General features: G+C 34.5%; 2 pseudogenes; one reads left to right on the top strand and one right to left on the bottom strand.

Annotated features, from left to right (window-relative positions):
- Positions 1–1,226: 1,226 nt before the first annotated feature.
- LOC149534848 (T-complex protein 1 subunit delta pseudogene) lies at positions 1,227–10,946 on the bottom strand (annotated as a pseudogene).
- A 3,286-nt stretch (positions 10,947–14,232) lies between these two features.
- LOC149534847 (ATP-dependent zinc metalloprotease FTSH 2, chloroplastic-like) lies at positions 14,233–16,098 on the top strand (annotated as a pseudogene).
- Positions 16,099–17,019: the final 921 nt, after the last annotated feature.

The following is a 17,019-nucleotide window of genomic DNA, read 5'->3' as shown; positions in this document are numbered from 1 at the left end:
GTTGACACATGTTTAAATACCTTATTTCACATGTTATTGAATGTTATGTGTTTATGTGCTACTATTAATGAATGTTAAAGGATGAATGTTCTAGGTAGTTGTACCAGTTCTTAAGCCCAAAATAGATAAACCATGATTTGAAATGTAAATTTGGGTGTTTAGCTTAATGAATTAGCACAAGTGAAAGGCCCTTTGTGATGAAGAATTATATGATTTTCTACATATTTCACCATATAACAATGCATTGTAGGTTCACATTCATTCTTAAGTAGATATTTGTGAGCACTAGGTGTGTGAATCCTCCATGCAAAAACATGTTTACCAACCCTATTACTCTTCCTCCATATCCAACACAAATAAAAAATGTTGCCTCCAACATTGCAATCATATGATAAATTGTAATAACACATGACTGAGCCATAACCTAGTTAAATTGGTCTAGTTGTTGATTAGCTGGGTTGATTACAAATTTCTATAGAACTATCATTAGATTAGGTACAATCAAACAAACACTCCCTCTTAGCAAGAGAGAGATCTTTAGCTGAATAGTCACACAAAGTTGCAACCAAAAATGTCAATAATATATTTTAATAAAACATAATTCATGGAATTACTCAACATAAAAACCTGTAACAATGAGTCATATTCATGGAATCACTCAACATGAAAATATTTACAAGACTCACAACTAAACCTTTATTCATAGACTCTCTCAACATGAACTGTCATGGAATCACTCAACATGACATCCAACTCCCATCACAGAATCTCTCAATGTGATGACATCATGGACTCTCACTCAACATGATGTTCACTATCGCACAGTGACAAAGTTTTCATAGTTGATCTTACAATCTCATTTACTCACAGAAGAATATAAATATGCATAACAAAATAAGATTTAGTTCCATTTAAGTCAAATTTACAAATACGATAAGCATAACAAGAATACATAATAATGAAGGGAATTCCATAAGCATTCCCTCTTAATTATGAAACCTCCCTTTAAAGCTAATATCTTCCTTTAAAGATAATATCTCCCTTTAAGGCTCAACATCTCCCAAAGCAACCTATTGTCTTTCTTGTTGCATCCTACAACAAAGAGAGATTAAATGAATTTATCATAAATATTAATTGAGGACTATTTTGATCATAAGAAAACAACAAAAGAAATCTACCTCTCGAGCTGAAATATTTCCTTATGGATGCAAAGAAACACTCTCATTTTAATACATCTTGTTGCATCCTATAATCTTCACAATCCTACTATCACCAACTGTAACCTCTTCAATCGAATCATCATGCCCCAACTTCTCCTCCCTAAAGTGTTCAATATTAGCAATGGGTAAACAACTCAACGTCTTGGTAATGAACTTAATTTCATCCCTTTCCACATCCTTGGTCACCAAAATCTTTGCCTTGGACAGATAATGCAATGAAAGATTAGTGACGACATATTGTAGAATATTCTTCTAGATCAATAACATGTTGATGTTGATCTCATATTAGTTTTGACTAATGAGTGTCTACACACTTAAGTCATTTACTTAGTTCATGTCAAGCAAAACATAGTGCATGCCAAGTCCACAGTGAGTGTCGAGCCACTCATGTGTCGAGTCACTCAAGTGCTAAGCAGATAGTGTGTGTTGAGTGATTTAGGAGCCGAGTAAGTAGTGCATGCCAAGTGATATAGCTATCGAGTCTTAGTATAGAAATTAGTATATGCCAAGCATTGGAGACTACAAGTACAGAGCAAAACAATTTTGTCATAGTTGTTTGTAATGGCACAAACAACTATGTAAATTGTTTTTGAGCCAACTTAAAGATTAATTTATGATATTTTGGAGATAAGGATGAATCTTAAGTTGGAAATCCAATGCAATTACATGCAAGCAATCAAGTAAAGGGAAGGTTTAAGTGGAAAAATGGATGAATCATAGTCGTTGATTCATACCTAACCCTAAGTCACCTATGTCTTCTTAAGGAGGACAAACTCTAAATGTCAAATACATGTGGAAGGAGTGAATAGTGAAGTTTTCATGTACAAATAGAGCATTCATGGTGACTAAGGAGTTATTATTTGAAATTGCATTATAGAATTAGTTAAAGGAGAATAGAGGAAGAGAAGAGATTATAGCAAAGAGACATCTAATCAAGAAGGATCAATAGTACATCAGTTTAGAGGTGATCTATTATCAAGCAACCAAGTGCTAATTGTAGGATCATTGCTGAGACATTCTAGCAGGTGATTTCAGTCAAAATCTCTAAACAAAGTAGTTCTAATAGGCTGTATTGAAATCCTTTAATAAGGTGCTTACTTAATTGTGAGTTAAAGTCCTTTAGCAAGGCACACTTCTAACAAGGTGTTGAAATCCTTTAACAGGGTAAGACCTAACAATCTTTGTAATCCTTTAATAGGGCAGACCTTTTACAGGGTAGATCATGCTCATAATCAAAACGTTGTAATCTTCATTGGATACACTTTGTTACTATAGCAGTGAAGATTTGTGGATATCATCCCCACCTTAGTTTTATCTTCTCATTGGAGGGTTTCTAGGTAATCATATTTGGTATCATACATGTGTGAATGTTTACTTGTTTACATGTTTTAGATGTATCTGTTTTACATGGTATTTCAATTTACTTATTGAATGTATGAGATGGATGTGTGGTGAATGTTTTATGGGTCCAAGTTTCAAGTACTAATTCACCCCCTCCCCCTCTCAGAAGTTTACCTTTCCTATTGTAATTCTAACAATTGGCATCAAAGCCTTGTTCTCTAAAAGAGAAGCTTTGCAACTTTGAGGAAAGATCTTTGAAATGGAAGTCTACAAGTTGGAAACGATTATTGAGAATCGACAGATTGAAATACATCTCATTCTACATCAACTAAATGAATCAAGAGAAGAGTTAAAGAAATCATTAAAGAGAAGGAAATAAATTTCTATTGAGGAAAATGACACACAATACAAAGAAATGGACACTACTAAGCTATTTGGTAATGGAGACTCCAATGAATTTGATGTAGTAGTTACAAATCTAATGGAAAAGAATAGAGCCTAAGCTAAAGAGATCAAAAATCTCAAGTTAGAGCAAGAATCACAAGCCATACTACTATGTGAGATGACTGAACAAAAGAAGAAAGCTATGGATGACAAAGCCATGATTGAAGATGAAAAAAGAGTTTTGAGAAACAGACTGGAAAAGAAATTATCAGAGCTAACCAAGATTTCCAACATGCAATTGGATACTTTGAGCCAAATGATGAATGTCAACTATGAGCTAAATGTCAAGGACATTGAGATAACAACATTGAAGTTGCAGAATGAGCAATTGCAAAATGACCTAAAAAGGGAAAAGGAATTCGCTGAAAGTTTCAATAAATCAAGTGAAGCCATCAAATACTTTGAGCAATTATTGAGATTCCTTAAATCCAATGATGATACAACTGGACTAGGATACACAAGTACTAAAGAAGGAGAATCATCCAAAAGTGCTAAAGAAAGGAGTAACGAAGGTAAGAACTCCAAACCTACTTATCATAATTATGGTAAGAAAGTACATATTGCTACTGTAGATCAACATGTTAAACACAAGAGCATGGTTCACTATCGTACGTGCAATAAACAAGGTCATCAAGCACATGAATGCAAAACTAAGACCAAACACACTCAAAGATTTGAAGGATATTGTTATAATTGTCAGAAGTATGGATATAGAGCTTTTGAGTGTAGATCCAAACCTACAAGGTCATCAAACAGGCAAAGAAAGGTAAGGAACAATGGCAACTCTTATAACTAGGATTATAATACAAGGTATAGTTGTCATTATTGTCAAGAATATGGACATGTTCCTGAGAATTCTATTAGAACACAGTTCAGAGTTGATTACAAGAGGTGGTTGAGTCAAACCACATCTTTTAGCTATTTGAAGACAGGTCACATCAGCAGATATTGTCCAATAAAGTCAAAGGCACTGAGTTGTGAGTTTGATAAAGGCAAAGGCAAGGCAGATGTTGAAAATGTCATAAATGAAATGAGCAAGACATGGAAGAAGAAAGATGATTGTAGCACATCAAATGGAGAAGGGATCACTTCACCCAATGGGTCAAGTGATCACACCTCATCAAACTAAGCAATCAAGATGTATTTGGGACTAATATTCAATAGGTTATATCATACATCAATTCCAAAGGATTTAGTACTAAAAAGATTACATTAGCATGAATAAAGATGCGAGATGTTATTAGGAATCAAAGTAAAATCTTCAAGTTTTTCATGTTACTGCCAAGCATGAAAAGTTTCCTATATGTGTTGAGTGAAATGAAATAGGATACCAAGCTATCAGATTGGCTATTTGATGTCAAGCTTGTAATGGATATCGAGTGAGCCTCAAGTTGGTTGATGTCGAGCTTACAGCTATGTAAGTACTCAATATTTATTGTAGTATTTCGAAAGGGTATTTGATTGATTTCAACTCATTTTTCATCATTTTAGAACCATTGAAGAGCAAGCAAAGCAAGAGGTGATCCAAAAATCCATCTAAGGCAATTGCAAAAGATATGTGTAGTGATTCATCACCATTTCGTCAGACCTTGCAAGGTATTTATCAAGTGTCGAGTTACACTATTTAGATTTTTGTAAACCCTAGTTTTGCACAATGACATCTAGTTTAAAGAATGTAGAGGGTAAGGAGGTTTTGAATGTGCAATTGGTTAGTAATGAAGTTAAGCAACCAATTTTTAAAGCCATACCTTATATTGCATACAAACAAGACACTTTTAGTGCATTATGCATGATACCACCAAATGTTTGAATGGTGCAAGATGTTAAGAAATGCTATAATTATAAAATTGGTAGCATTGGTGATATGGAGATTAGGAAAGCATATGACAAACTTTGTGAGAATGGTGTACTGAGGGAAGAATTCAAAATCATAGAGAAGAAAGGGTTAACACGAGCCCTAGGTTTCCCAAATGTGTTTAAAATTGAATGGATAAGAATTGTACTGAGCAAAATACATGATAGTTCATTATGGTTGGACAATGGACCTATTATAATAACCAAGAGGATAATCCATAGAGTAATAGGGTATCCAACCCTAGATTGGCCTAAGACATTGAGAAGTGACTCAAAAGAGGTTATTGAGAAGAACACAGGAGCTAAGTGGAACAAGAGAGCAATGACTATTGACACCATTACAGATCCTTTGATAGACTTTGCGATAAGGGTTATTTCGCACAAGTTTTACCAATCAAGCAAAATAAATAGTGTGCATTGTATTGTAGTAGATGTGGGTTATAGGATTGTTAAGAAAGATCACACATATGATCTTGTAGAGCTATAATTGCAACAACTGATGGAGAACCTAGGAGCAATAAGAAAGACAAAGAGTGCACAATGCAAATTTGGTTCTATTTTGATATTCATATTCTTTTATGTTCAAAATACATTTCCTACATTTGGCACTATGGGATGGAAAACAAACAGGTCAATGGCAGTACAGATTGGCAAATTCATTGAACAATTACGTGAGAATTTTGAGTCTGTGGTGACTAGCTATTTTGAGGACTTTAAGCAATCAATGAAGAAAAGAATGAGAATTCTAGTGTCACTAGTTGAAAAGCATTATGATAACATTTGTTTCCTAGTTGATGTTGATTGCACCTTTGTTCAAGCTGCTACACTAAGGGTAAGATGGTCGAGAGCCTTAAGATATGAAATAAATATAGATGAAGTCTCTGTAGCTATTATTGCATTACTTGTAGAAGATGTAGACAAAAATGCCAAGGCATTTGGTAATTATGAAATGGCTAAATCCAAGATTACCATGGAATTGAAGATTGCCTCTATCATAAAGAAAAAGCATAGGTTGGTGAAGAAACTAAAAGCTAAATTTGGCGAAGGTGTCAAGCAGGAAGAAGATGAGGAAAAAGAGGATGAAGAGGAAGAAGACATCTAGGCACAAGCACCACTTGCACTAACTTGAGGAATGTGAGAAGATCAAGAAGAGGAGGAGATAGAAATTATTGAAGGTGTCAAGGGAGAAGAAGCTGAGGAAGCACCTACACCTACTGAACCAAAGAAGAGGAAGGCCAAGGCACAACCTGTGACAAGGGCCAAGAAAACTATCAAACCTAGCCAAGCCAAGCCTACAACAACTAATACAAGGGCTAGTACACGTGCGACTACACAAAAGGCTAAGGAGAAAGCCAAACCAACCAAGCAGGAAGGACAAGCTCAGAAAAGACCTAAGAGGAAATATGTTGCACAAGTTGAATATGATGAGGAGAGAACAAAATTAGATGACAATACTCAATTCAAAGTGGTGAATCACAATCCACTCTTAGATCTTGAAAACTTGTGTGAAAATATTAAGAATAGTGCAAACTTGTTAGGATTTTCACATGTCAATTTTGATAACCTTGGTAAAGCAGAGAAGAATCAAGTGGAGGAGGCCATATATGCCATGATGGCAAACTTTAAGAAAGCCCCACTAGAAATTGCTAACTCTATGCCTAAAGGCTTATATGAGAGAGTTGAGCAAAAATGGCATTATTGTTTGGACTTGGAAAAACAAATAAGGGAGGCATCACTTGCCTAAGCCATCCCTAAACTCAATAAGGCACAAATTGCTAAGGCTATGAAGAAATATTCAGTTAGGTTTGTACCTAAATTTAGAGCCTTTAGCATACTGCAAAATAATATTGAAGATGTTGTAAAGAAGTCCACACAAATGTGGAAGGTAACATATGGGCTTGCTATAATTAAGAAAGGTGAACAAGAGCCTATTGAGGTGAAAGATGATGAGGAAGATGATAATAATGACAATACTATTGAGGGAGGGATAGAAATACAAGTAGATGACGAGGCACTAGTTGAGGCAAAGGAACAAGTAGAATAGAGTGTACTATACACACAATTTTCTAATGTCAACCCTCAACATGTGACAAGTATAACCACTAAAACAATAATAGTTAAGGATATTCCTAATCTCATAGCTCAAAACATCAATCCCATTATAGAGGAAGATCTCAAGAAGATAATTGATTAGTCTACACTATAGGCAAAACTCTATGACAATCTTGTATTGGTGAGTGTAGATGAATTGCAGAAATCAATGACCAAAACTCCAAGGGAAAAGGTGAATACACAAGAACCACCTGCTATCACCCCTCAAGTCACTCATGTACAATCTCTGGATAAAGTACCAGAAGCTACATCATAAAAGGTTGATACAATTAAAAAATTTGATATAGTTGAGAAGAATATAGTGGAAACTCAAGCCACTATAGAAAAACAGAGTAAAACAGGTCAGATAATCTTATCTGCACCTCCAACACAAGTACAAGGTGCATCACAAGGCATTATGGAACACAAGGATAAGCCTGAAGAGACAAAGTTGATACCAAGGGTGAAGGAGCAAGTAGCAATTCAAGCCCTAGTAACCTTACTAGAATCTGACACTCCTTCAAGTTATACTCTTTAGAAGCAGAGTACAAATGCAATACCATTGCAAATCTCAGTGCCAAGTCCAAGCTCATCAAAGGTTGAAGAAGTAATACAATATGAAGATATGAGCCTTGATGAAGAGATTGTATTACAAAAGTATGACTTTGACACAATAACAATTGAGTAGATGGGCATACTCTAGGAAGCCCTAGCAAGAAAGAAACATCAAGAACTGCCCAGAAGGGAGCACAAGTAGAAGCAAGCATTGTTGGATATTAAAGACATCTTTTTAGATGCAATCAGTTTGCCAACTCTAGATGAGACCAAGCCACTCATTAAACAACTAACAAATATAGTGGAAAAGGTTAGTGATGTAGACCTAGACACAAATGCAAAATTGTTAGAATGGTTAGAAAAGAAGTTTCAAAATAAAGTAAATGATAAAATATTAGATGACATAGCACTCACACAAGTTTCATTTGCAACTAAGGTTGAGGATGTGAAGAAGGTACTTGAGAATATTTTCTCACTGTACACAAAATTGTGCAATCCAACACTCTTCACCCAAGAGACCAAAAGTCACATTTTGAGCTTGGAGAGTCAGATTGATTCATCGGCTATAAAATTGCCTATGAATCCAACTCAAGTTGAAAAGCACTTCAACACATTGTTACAAACCCATAGTCAGTTAATAGCATTGTCTGTAGATGAAGCCAATATAAGGGCTAAACTAATTAGCATCCAAACAACATTAATCCCACACATGGAAATTTTGCACAAGGAATTAGGCTATGCTAAAACTATTATGAAGAAAGAACCCAATCTTTCAACATTAGATGACCTAGTCCATGTTGTTGTTGAGTTGGCCATCCAAATTAAGTATTTGGATGTAGCATGTGAAAATTGGGATACAACTCTCAAGATTATACTTGATGTCTATAAATCTTTTATGGACAAACACACAATAAGTGTATAGCTCATTGACATAAGTGTTAAAAAGGGGGAGAGATTAAAGAATGGGGGAGATATAGAATTTGGGGGAGAGAGTAAAAGAAAGAGGGAAATTGAGGAGAGAATAAAGAATAAACAAAGGGGGAGCAAATATTAGATGCAAGTATCAAATGAAAGAGTATCAATTGAGGCACATTTACTCAGCAGGAGTACAAAATTTTTGAATACAAAATAGACCTATCAACTCAGGGGGAGTTATCAAATTTTGAGGTATATAAGTTGTTACAAAATTTTGAAATTTTGAAGTTTTGTACATATGCCAAATTAGAGATATGTTATGCTCATAAGGATAAGGATATTAATGCATGACCAAGTGTTTTTGACACTCGTGTCAAAGGGGGAGATTTTTGATCTCATATTGGTTTTGATTAATGAGTGTCTACACACTTAAGTCATTTACTTAGTTCATCTTGAACAAGTAACATATGTCAAGCTAAACATAGTGCATGCCGAGTCCACAATGAGTGTCGAGCCACTCATATGCTGAGTCACTCAAGTGCTAAGCAGATAGTGTGTGCTAAGTGATTTAGGAGCTAAGTAAGCAGTGCATGTCGAGTGATACAGATGCCAAGTCTCAGTATAGAAATTAATATATGCTAAGCATCAGAGGCTACAAGTGCCAAGTAAGACGATTTTGTCATAGTTGTTGGTAATGGCACAAACAACTATGTAAACCATTTTTGAGCCAACTTAAAGATTAATTTATGATATTTTGGAGATAAGGGTGAATCTTAAGTTGGAATCCCAATGTAATTAGATGTAGCCAATTAGGTAGAGGGAAGGTTTAAGTGGTAAAATGGATGAATCATAGTCGTTGATTCATACCTAACCCTAAGTCACCTATGTCTTTTTAAGAAGGACAAACCCTAAATTTCAAATACATGTGGAAGGAGTGAATAGTGAATTCATGGTGACTAAGGAATTATGATATGAAATTGCATTGCAAAATTAGTTAAAGGAGAACAAAGGAAGAGAAGAGACTATAGCAAAGAGACATCTGATCGAGAAGGATCAAGAGTACATTAGTTTAAAGGTGATATGTAATCAAGCAACCAAGTGCTAACCATAGGATCAATGCTAAGACATTCTAATAGGTGATTTCAGTCAAAATCTCTTAACAAAGTAGTCCTGACAAGCTATATGGAAATCCTTTAATAGGGTGCTTACTTAATTGTGAGTTAAAGTCCTTTAGCAAGTCACACTTCTAACAAGGTGTTGAAATCCTTCAATGGGGTAAGACCTAACAATGTTTGTAAGCCTTTAACAGGGTAGACCTGTCACGGGTAGATCATGTCTTGTGATCAAAACATTGTAACCTTCATTGGATACACTTTATTACTACAATAGTGAAGATTTGTAGATGTCATCCCCACCCCAGTTTTACCTTCTCATTGGAGGGTTTCTAGGTAATCATGTCTAGTGTCATACATGTGTGAATGTTTACTTGTTTACATGTTCTAGATGTATGTGTTTTACATGGTATTTTAGTTTACTTATTGAATGTATGAGATGGATGTGTGGTGAATGTTTTATGGGTGCAAGTTTAAAGTACTGATTCCCCCCCCCCCCCCCCCCCCCAAGAAGTTTACCTTTCCTATTGTAATTCCAACAGTTGCATCCAATGGCTTTGATCTTCTTTATCATACCCTAAATATATAATTCCTCTCCTCTTCAAAGTGTTAGAATTATATAATCAAAGACCATAATGTTCTGCTCAATGTCTGTCTTGGGAGGCGAAATCTGGAACTATATTATGCCAACCTTCACATTCTCAATCCTGGTGGGGCCTCCAACTAAATGACTTGCCTTCTTATCAAACATCAAACCCTTAACCATCTCTATATCATCAATAATCCATCCCAATTTTTGCAAAACTTTTATGTCCCTCAAATCCACAATATCAAGCTTCACAGGGTCGACAACATTTAAGACAATGTCAACAACAAGCAGGGCCAATAAGGTAGAATACTGGCTGACAACCTTATTGTTTAAAAAAGTGTTCACACTTTTCACAAAGTCATGGTCTATCAATTCGACAGGAATAGCCATGGCAGTTAAAACCTCGATGACCTTCTTAGAGGCCCTGTGAAAGGCCTCTAACATAATGGTAGGATGAACACCCTTAGACAACAAATTTATGCATTGCTTAAGAATCGTATCAGTTATGACAACAAATATTGTCATGCCATCACTAGCAACAATATCTTCAGATTTTGAAAGCTCTACAAGTATTTTAGTAGCTGACTAAGTCACTTCTATTTTGTTAAGAATGGTGGTGCCATCATTGGTGATGATCACATCATCTAAGGAGGTGTAGAGCATCTTGTCCATGCCCTTGGGACCTAGTGAGGTTCGAACTGCATCCACAACAACCTTCACTACAATGATGTTGGCATGTCGAATGATGTTCCTGCACTTGGTGTCAACATATTTTTCTGTCTTGGTAGTTGGTGCTACCCATGGGTGCTACACTACAATCGCCATTTTCAACTTCTTCCAAAAATTCTCTGTGTTGTCTACTTCGCCTCTCAAAACCCTAGCAGTAAATCAATAGATCAAATACCCTCTAATAAAACTTCAAGTGTCAAATCAAATTCCTCTCACTCAAACAAGTTCGTTCATACTTCTCATTGTAGTTACTAGTGAATCTAAAGACTATACAATGAGCTCAAATAAATATAATGACTCCAATATAGAGCCCATCCACGAGAAAGAAAACTAAAATTGTTGAAGATTGACTCTAATATGAGAAAGACAAAGATAACCAAAATCTCTAGCACTCCACTCAATAGAGCATGCAAAATGATAGAGGGGTGGAAGGGAAACTAATAGTCCACAACACAAAAATAAAATGAAGACACATAACAGAATTGAACATGTACCAATATGATTGAAATGCATTGAAGGCATATTGTGACCCAATCATGAATGATAAACTCAAAGACTCAAACGGTGATAAGTAAAATATATATTAACCCAACTTGACATGATATCCGAACAACAAGCAAGCATAATGATGAAAGATAATACCCCTAGGGACAAACAACCATAAATACAAGAAAGCGTGATGCCAAATGGAAATGGAGCCATGCACGATAAATACACTTTGAATATACAATGAGAATATTTCATTTTTTCTTATCATTCTTCTTAGCTTGTTATTAGCTTTTTTTTTAATCTTAGCCAAATCAATCGTTTTGAGCTTTTTCTGATCATTCTTCTTAGCTTGTTATTAGCCTAATATACAATGAGGATTTTTTATATTTTATTTTGAAAACTCTAGCTATTGTCAAAATTTTGATGCAATTTGTTTTCAATGGTATAACAAAATCCTTGAATCATCTTTGGCTAGCATTGATAGTTCAATAGGGTTTGTTGTCGATGGTATAACATACTGATCGAATCATCTCTAACTGGCATCAATAGTTCGACATTTTGAATTAATTGTTTGGCATTGATATGTGACATAGATGGGGATGATTTTTGATGGATCTTCCCATCGATACATTATTGGCTGTGGAATGCGTTAAACTTTCGACACAATTCTAGTGATGTTGACTTTCAACATTTAACTATTAAAATTTTGACCAGAATTGTGTCAAAAAATAGGTCCAAATTTACTAGTGTAACCTACTAAATTAAGTAGGATAACTTTTTATCCCTCTAGGAAATTGGTCATTAATTCCTTGACAACCTTCACGAGCATCAATTACATCATTACTAAATAAAAGACAATATCAAAATATAAATTTCAAACTTTGGACCACAAACTAGACATTACCTTGACAATTTAGTTGATCGTATTCCAACTTCCATGGATGAGGTATCGTTCTTCACGACCTTGATGTTGTCTCTTCTTTCCCATTAAAAAAATGGTTTTTAGTAATTTGGTACTTGTGATTATTGTGGAGAAAGTGCCTAGACTCATTGAACACCTACTTTCCTAAACTTCTTGAATGACAAGATTTCATCTTCGGATCACAAACTAGACATGTCAATTTTCCTTTTGTCTGAAGACCTAAAAGATCATGTACAATTGGATCATGTACAATTATCATTCACAACTTAAATATAAAAAAATAAACAATAATGTGTAAGCACTATGACAGACCAAAAATATGTGACCTTAACAATATAACATACTGCAAAAATGAGTTAGCCCAAGGGCATCATGTATTGTCCATACAAGCATTGCATGGAATTGAAATTGTCTTTGTCCTATTGGTTTGGAGATGTCATACATAGTGACCCCATTCCATAACTTCAACAACATGTCAATAAGGGGTTCAATAAACATGTCCATATCTTTAACTTGGTACTTACCTAGTAATTGAATGAACATAAACATTGCATAATTATTGCAACCATTTTGATGCACTATTTATAAATTAATTTAGATAAATATTAAATTAAAAAGTACCTAGTACAATCATTGACAACATTATGTGCTCCTTCTTTATGGACATCCAAGGAGGAATGTTATTGTTAATTAAAAAAAGGCCACGTTGAGTAAATAGATCTCATATCTCCAAATGGATTGGATTGGTATTGTCCACTACCAATGAAAGCTTGAGATTATGAGGTTCTTCTTTAAAATGTGGCCATGTTTTTTCTATGTCTTTAAATGTAGAACCATCTGCAAGCATTCACATAATGTCATCTTGACTTCTATTGCATGCATGGTAATCCATAAATTGTGCCAAGCTAGTGCACCTACAATAAACATGTCCATATCTTTAACTTGGTACTTACCTAGTAATTGAATGAACATAAACATTACATAATTATTACAACCATTTTGATGCACTATTTATAAATTAATTTAGATAAATATTAAATTAAAAAGTACTTGGTACAATCATTGACAACATTATGTGCTCCCTCTTTATGGACATCCAAGGAGGAATGTTATTGTTAATTAAAAAAAGGCCACGTTGAGTAAATAGATATCATATCCCCAAATGGATTCGCATTGTCCGCTACAAATGAAAGCTTGAGATTATGAGGTTCTTCTTTAAAGTGAGGCCATGTTTTTTCTATGTCTTTAAATGTAGAACCATCTGCAAGCATTCAAATAATGTCATCTTGACTTCTATTACATGCATGGTAATCCATAAATTGTGCCAAGCTAGTGCACCTAAATAATCATTCAAGACATGGAATAATGGGAATGTACCGAAGAAGTTTATGAGGCACCTTTATTATTACTTATTATGATCAATATCTACTAATATGATAATTAGGGCATTCTATTGCAAATTCATGTTTTTTATGATATAGAATGTGATCATTGGGACATGCATGTATTGTCTGATACTTCATTTCAATTTGATTCGTGATGGTAAACATTAAATTGAAGTAAACAAAAAACTTAGAGTGTTGAGTTTCATTAAGAAAAAACTTCTCAGTTAAGATCATGGAATGGATTTTTTGGGTTGTAGCTCTAGCTTCAGCTGGTTTAGGATTATTCCTCTTAAAGGTTGCAAGAGATATATGGTGGACACCATTGCAATTAAAAAATTAGTTTAAAGCCCAAGGAGTTGGAGATCCTTCCTATAAGCTACTCTATGAAAATGCCCCTAATATTGTTAGAATGGCTATAGAGGATATTTCTGAGCCATCACTGTCAAGACACAATATAACTCCTTGAGTTATTCTCATGTATCATCAATGGGGGAAAATTCACAGTTCATGTATTCTATACTTAAATTTAATTTCACTAGAATTAGTTATGCATGTTTTATTGATGTTTAGATCACACTCAATTAGAATGGCTATAGAGGAGAGTTCTAATCCATCACTGTCAAGACACAATATAACTCCTCGAGTTATTCCCATGTATCATCAATGGGGGAAAATTCACAGTTCATATATTCTATAATTAAATTTAATTTTGCTAGAATTAGTTATGCATGTTCTATTGATGTTTAGATCACACTTAATGACCCATCATGAACATGATATTAACGTATGTTTAATGAGGGACAAGTTGTTTTAGAAAATAGGACAAGCCTTTTACATTCCTTTATTGTTGCATTCGCCAATTTCCACATCTTTTTAGATGAGTGGATTTGAATTTAGATCTCAATAAATAACTCTTCAACAAAATGAGGAATTAAGATTCTTCTATCCAGACAATCATTTTATAGAAAGATAGGATTACTTTAAAAATGCAACTATTCCAACGTCATTCAGTACTATCAAAATAGTTGAGAAGCTAAAGACGATGATGCTAATGCTAAAAATCATCTATCTATCACTTGCAAGTCATTGTTGATGTTCTTGATATAAATGGTTGCAAAGCCATTCTTAAGGTTCATGCAAGCAACAAGAAGCTGGGCAAAGATGTCTTACCTGGGTTTAGTGGTGTTGATCTTGCAAACCTCTTGAATGAAGCAACGATTCTTGCTAGAAGATGAGGCAAACAATACATATCAAGTAAGGAAATAAATGATGCAATAGAAAGGATTGTGGCTAGTATAGAAGGCACCATAATGACTAATGGAAAGAGTAAGAGTTTGGTGGCTTACCATGAAGTTGGACATGCAATTTGTGTGTAAGTACACAAAATTAAACATCTATTGGTACTTTATTGTATGCCTTTATGTAGACCCTTCACTTATGTATGGACCACAAGTTGGATGTTTGATTTGCAATAATATATGATATCAGTGTGTGTTTTAGAGGCAACTAAATCTTGTTTTGGTAATTGTTACAAGGTCAACACGATGACCCCTGACAAAAATTCACTCTTGTAACTCAAGGGAAAGCACATGGCCTTACATGGTTTTTGCCTGGAGATGACCTGAGTCTTATTACCAAGTAGAAAGTCTTTTCTCAGATTGTGGGGGCTCTTGGTAGTAGAGTTGCAAAAGAAGTCATATTTAGTGAACCTAAGGTCACATCAGGTGTAGCCAATGACTTGCAGTAGGTAACACAAATGGAAAAACAAGTATTTATCTCTAAGTGGAGATTGTAAAGCATTCCCAAATGCACATAAAATATGGAGTTGAATTCTATTAATCATTAATTCTAGAACCGAGTTCTTTAAAATATGAAATTCTATCTATTTATCTATCTATGTATTATGAAATTATATCTATCTATCTATATGTATGTATGTATATACACAACTTCTAAATATTTCATTTCTCATAGCATTGTCATTAGGATTTTGTTTCTCGTTTCTCATTTATGGTAACATAGGTCAACTCTAATTTTAGCCTTGCTATTTGAAAATTTCTATAAGTAAGGCGTCAAATGGGAAACTTAGTATTTTTTTTGTAACTTGTAGATGGTTACGAGGTTTGGAATGTCTAAAATTGTTCCATGGGCTCTATTGGACCCTATAGTCCAAAGTGGTGATATTGTTTTATGTGTGATGGCAAGGAATTCCATTACAAATAAGCTAGCGGAAGACATTGATAGAGCGGTGAGAGGCATTTCAAATAATGCATATGAGATGGCTAAGAGCCACATCAGGAGTAACCGAACAAAAATGGATAAGATTGTGGAGATATTATTAGAAAAAGAGACACTTTCAAGGGATGAGTTCAGGGCCATCTTATCTAAGTTTACAGAGATCCTAGTTAGCGACAAGGATGTATAGGTTGCTCCTCAACTAGCATCAACTTGATGGAAATAGCTGAGAAAATTCTACGAATATAGTGTAAAGTTATGCAGTGAAATGGGATGCAAGAACCCTTGCATTTTCTGGATAGGAAGAGAGATTTTGTGTCTCTTGTTAGACATGTGTGCCATTATGTATAGTATGTATAGAGTTTGTTATAATAAAAACATAAATGTTATTGTATGTGATTTGCAAAGAGTTGTGGCTCTCTAATAAGTAATGAAGTACAAATATAATCCATGAAACACTCTAGCATTCTATGTAGCTTATTTTGGTTAGCTACTTTTCTTCCCAAAGTTGGGGCCTTTCCTAGCTCACAACACAACTTAGATTTCTTGCAAGCATGAGAATGGGAAAACTTAGGATTAAAGTTATATTTCCTTGAGTATTATGTCGTCATTTCATTGAATCTTTAGACTATTTGTTATCTATTATCCCATTTTTTGTTGGTTATAGCTATTGATTATATAGAATGATGCATTGATCATCTTCCCTTTTTTCTTCCCTATGGGTCATTGCATGTTCACTTTCTGTTTTTTGTTTGAAAAAATTAGTTGGAAATAAATAATTGATTCTTTAAAAAGACTCCCTATTCTTTATCTAAGAGGTCCCTTCATTATCGAAAAATTCCATCTCAAATTTGACTGTCATATAAATATATGAGAATTTGGATCATTTAAATAACATTTCTTCATAGGATAACGAGAATAGGAAAAAATAATATCACTTTCTATTCTTTCAATTTTGAGTTGCATACCTCTTACAAAGATTTTTCTTTTGGTAAACAGCTCTTTTGTTGGGAAATCAACCAGGTGCTCTTGGACTAATGAACACCAACTAGAAGAACTCCCCAGTCAGGCCTATCGTTCATTAGGAGATCCCTTCTCATGGCTTGTCATAGGTGGATTACCTGTGGGGAGAGATATT

This window comes from Cupressus sempervirens, chromosome 10, assembly GCF_028749045.1.
Source record: "Cupressus sempervirens isolate cs-2001-9-10 chromosome 10, ASM2874904v1, whole genome shotgun sequence".
NCBI lineage: Eukaryota > Viridiplantae > Streptophyta > Pinopsida > Cupressales > Cupressaceae > Cupressus > Cupressus sempervirens.
This window is presented reverse-complemented; position numbering and strand designations above follow the sequence as displayed.